The 5000-nt window shown below is 40.4% G+C and overlaps 1 protein-coding gene and 1 pseudogene across 2 annotated transcripts in view; one reads left to right on the forward strand and one right to left on the reverse strand.

Moving 5' to 3' along the window:
• LOC138023593 (uncharacterized) overlaps positions 1 to 5000 on the forward strand; it is a 213690-nt gene that overhangs the window by 35049 nt on the left and 173641 nt on the right. The window lies entirely within an intron of this gene.
• On the reverse strand, positions 368 to 1639 carry LOC138024585 (uncharacterized; annotated as a pseudogene).

Here is a 5000-nt window from a genome sequence, read left to right on the forward strand (position 1 = left end):
TAGGCCATCGTAGCTTGAATAAGAAAATAACACAAACAGCGGTGATAAACAGTGTATTCCAACGCATTTTTAAATATAGAACTTGACGTAAACAGTCTTGCTACTCTTATTATTTTATTGTTGCATTGACACGTGCTCTTTCCTCATTGAATCTTACCCGTGAAAACACGTATCATTTTTAAGTCGCTGAACGAAGTCTGTAAACAAACCATTTTCAGGAATGTGAAGCGACACAACGGCTATCGTGAAAACACGGCCAAAGACTTTAGCAGGGAGTGAATCTGTTTGCACGTTCAGCCGTGGTCTTAATTGTTTGATGTAAAGCATTTCGTTAAGCGGAGACAGTCCAATTTGTTCCTGCATTCCTTCAACACTCTAAAGCAGCTGAGGAGGTCCTCAGGGACAGCACCCGCGTGGTCTTGATCATAATGCTTGCGTACAGAAGATGACGTACTATTGTGGCCATCCACGCATGTATATAGATGGACACGTGTGCAGCACACATAGCTACCTGTATCGCGCAGGTTGCATTGTCGAAAGTGGTACACAACGCACTGTTGATTAACCAGCTGTGGTTTAGTCTTGCATTCTTGGGATCTTGGCCAATGTTTCTACTGTCAAGGATGGGTTGGACTGTAGTTTGGAGCTTGAGACTTAAATCTTTCAACTGAGTCTTAACAAAGTTAGCAGAATCCTGGGCCCGGTTGTTTGAAAGCCAATTAACTCAATCCAGGATTAGCGTAAACTTTTGTTTCATGTTTTCAACTTTTTGGTGTTCCTTTTCCCTTTTTTGGTTTTTCAAGATTGACTTCTTCTAAGGTAAAGTTTTTGCGAATATAAGCGTTGAACAGCATTTAGTAGTAGAGAAATTAACCCCTTGGCTCATTTATCAGCTGGAATTAGAGTTAATCGGCTTTTAAACAACTGGGCCCGGTTGTTCGACAGCCGAGATTAACTTAATCCAGGATTAGCGTAAACTCTTGTTTCATGTTTTCAACTTTTTGGTGAAAGTTTCTTTTGCTTATTTCTGTTTTCAAGATTGACTTCTTCTAATGAAAGGTTTTGGCGAATATCAGCGTTGAACAGCATTTAGGAGTAGAAAAATAAACTCCTTGGTTAATTTTTAATCTGGGATTAGCGTTAATCGGCTTTTGAACAACTGGGCCCTGGGCCCTGGTCCTTAAATGGTACGAGTACCCAAGTCACGTTATTTCTCACTATTTTCACCGATGCCTGCGATGGATGCTGGTTAGTAACTCTTGAGTTGACAAAGGTATTAATGGTAGAGTTCATAAGGTGTTGGGGGTACTTCAAACGTGAGAACAGGGACTTTAAGCGTTCACACTCCCCCGAGAAATAGGCCCAAGATGAGGACAAACGGTACGTGCGATCAAGGATAGTTGTTAATAAGCTTCGTTTGTACTGATCTGTTGTCGATGTGACTATGGTAGTGGAGAAGTAAGCCGGTACTGGTAGGCTTAATGTAGACCTTAGTCTCAATTTGGGGCGCTCGGTTTAGGAGGTGGGTGCCGAGAAATGGAAGCTTTTCATCCTTTTCAATCTCCATGGTAAAGCTGACAGCAGGATGGGCGTTGTTGAGAGTGTTTAGGAAGTCCGTAGCTGTAGTTATCTCAGGCATAACAGTGAGAGTGTCGTCAACTTATCTGCGGTAACAAGCAGGGAGCTTTCCTTCCAGTTCTAGTTTTTCTTTCAATGATGACATAAAGATGTTAGCAAGCAAAGGCCCGAGGGGGGACCCCATGGCTATGCTTGATCGCGCGTACCGTTTGTCCTCATCTTGAGCCTATTTCTCGGGGGAGTGTGAACTCTTAAAGTCCCTCTTCTCACTTCAGAAGTACTCCCAACACCTTATCAACTCTATCATTAATCCCTTTGTCAACTCAATAGTTACTGACCAGCATCCATCGAAGGCATCGGTAGAAATGGTGGGAAATGACGTGGCTCGGGTAGTCATACCATTTAAGGACCAGGATTCTGCTAACTTTGTTAAGATTCAGTTGAAAGATCTAAGTCTCAAGCTCCAAATTACAGTCCAACCCGTCTTTCTCAGTCGAAAAATTGGCCAAGACCTCCAAGAATGCGAGTCCAAACCACAGCTGGTTAATCAACAGTGCGTTGTGTACCAATTTCAATATAACCTGTACGATACGGGTAGCTATGTTGGCTACACACGTGGCCATCTAAATATGCGCGTGGATGGCCACAATGGTACGTCATCTTCTCTGCGCAACCAACTCTTTTTCTACAGGGGGGCCACAAATCGGATACGCTGGCGTATCGGACCTTGTAGGATTCGTAGAACGCTGCCATTTTCTTTGATCGCGCTGAAATTTGGCGTGTGTACTGGGGAGATATAGCCCCAGATTCTCTAAAAATCTCGGCTTTCTAGCTTTCATGACGCCTACATGACGACCATTCTAATTCAGGCAATTTGAGCCGATGCGATGACCAAATTTTCAATCGATCGCGGAGCTCTCGCGAAGCGGTTTTTCTAAAGTTTTTCAGCCAAAAAATTACACTACAGGCTTCGGAATAGATAAAGAAAAGGATTTGTGGTTCATTGGATGGGATTTCAAGCGTTAAAATCGCTGAAAAGGTAAGATTAATTATTTAGCGATGCAATTGCGTGTGTGAAGCACATGGCCCTTTGATCTCACAGAATTGTGTTTTTCCTCAAAATATTCGCTTGTTTTCGCTTTCGCTCGCACATATTTACCTTTATTACATGTCCAGTGAATAGTTTTATCCTCTGGGATGAAATTTCCGTCGAAAAATCGGTTATTTGGGTGGTTTTTGGCAAACAGATGTTGATTATTCGTAATGCGATCGCTTCCGTTGCCGTTAGCAACGGGTCGCAAATTTGACTTGTCATCACCTTATCACATTACGCATTGATCGCTAATCCGATTATCTCAAAAAAATCCAAAAATATTCGTGCCTCATCAGTTTTCGGTCAAATTTATGGCCAAGAAAGCTGATAAAATGAGGAACATTTTTGTCCGTCATCAAAAAATTCGTAATTGACCTTGAAATGGCCAAATTTGTGTGGAAAACTAATTTTAGACCATTTTAATGTTATTTTTGTTAATTTTTTTTTTCAACTTTCGTTTTCATAAAATATTGTAGTTCTATGTATAAAAGTTATATGTTTTTGGAAAGCTTATTTTCATAGCTTTAAAATGATGTATTTTTTTCCTCCTAACTGAAAATACTTTTTGAGAAAAAAAACATTTTTTTGTGATGACTGACTTTGCCTGGAAATTCCTGGAAATTCCAAAATCGAAAAAGAGATAATTAGGGAGCTTTAGCATCAACGACGGCGACGGCAACGAGAACGTCACAAATTTGCATATTTAGTGGGCAAAAACAATAGGTTTGCACGCCCTGCGCGTGCGTTTTTCATTTTTGTCCATTTCTTTTCCGTCGTCAGCAAAACTACAACGTGAAATAGCCAAATCTGAGCTTTTACGGAGGACGTCAGCACTAGGAGATAAATTTTCATCTTCTCTCCTAAATTAAGCGTGACTCATATCGGTTTCATTCATGAGGGACTGCCACACCATTGTCACTTTAAAAAGCTTGGAGTAGTCGCAAAGTGATTACAATAGCGCGTAATTTATGTTTTGAGATGACGCTCTCATTGCCGTTCCCGTCGTAGTTGCTAAACCTTCCTATTATGATCAAGATCACGCGGGTGCTGTCCCTGAGGACCTCAATCCTCAGCTGCTTTAGAGTGTTGAGGAAATGCATGAACAAATTGGACTCTCTCGTTAACGAAATGCTGTACAACAAACAATTAAGACCACGACTGAACTTGCAAACAGATTCAACCCGTGCTAAAGTCTTTGTCAAGCTCTTCTTTGCTTATGCAAACTTGGAGGATTTTATATCTTTTATGAACTCGCACATTCATTTCCAACTCCCTGATAATGGCGTCACGAGGTCGCCGAGACGTCGGAAATTTAACATTACATCGCTAGTATTTACATGTCTGTGTTTCTCAAAGTCATTAAACACAGACATGTAAAATCTAGCGATGTAATGTTAAATTTCCGACGTCTCGGCGACCTCATGACTTAGTTATTATTATTATTATTATTATTATTATTATTATTATTATTATTATTATTATTATTATTATTATTATATGATAATAAAATAATATAAATTTTATTCAATTTTTAAAAAGAAGGAAAACTATTGACATAATTCAGAAATATTAAAAAGTAAGAATTGGAAGCACTATACAACATTAAGAATTAATCAAAAATCATAAGCGTACAATCACTGTGTCAATAACGATTTCCCAAATACATTCCCTGCGGCTCAGATGTGATCAACTAGCTCTTGCGGCAAGTACAGTGTTTTAACATCTACATTTACATCTACATGTTCCAGCACTGGGCAAAATTCCCCTTTTGACTTGTGGCTGTTTCTGCTCATGTGGCCTCATACAGCACAAGCCTTTTTAGGGAAACCACCAAGCAGGCCGCTTCTGCTGGAGAGAACAGGACAGCCACAACACCGGAGACTTTATCCCCTACTCTTCTCGAATCGTGATTGGGTTTTTTAACGTCCCACAAGGAACTTATGAACATAGATATCTACGGTTTATAGTCCTTATCCGAGAAGACTTGAAAGTCTAACCATTTGCAGATAAAATTACAAAGACAGCACTTTCTCCTGAGTTATTTTAAGATCCTGAGTGTTAATCTAGCCGGGGTTCGAACCCGTGACCTCCCGCGTGACAGCACGATGCTCAACCAACTGAGCCACCGGTGCGCGGTTCTAAATTAGGACATCGAGGAGGAAAATTTAAATGAATAAAAGTCCTGAAACAAAAAAGAAAAGATTAATGCTTTCGATCTGTAAATATGAGTCAACGAAGTCTAGCTGTCGTCTTCTGGATCTTGTGCCTCTCAAGCATAGTAGGGAACTTAACGACAACGGCGACGGCAACGACAACATCACAAATGTGC

Source organism: Montipora capricornis, chromosome 11 (genome assembly GCF_036669925.1).
Source record: "Montipora capricornis isolate CH-2021 chromosome 11, ASM3666992v2, whole genome shotgun sequence".
NCBI lineage: Eukaryota > Metazoa > Cnidaria > Anthozoa > Scleractinia > Acroporidae > Montipora > Montipora capricornis.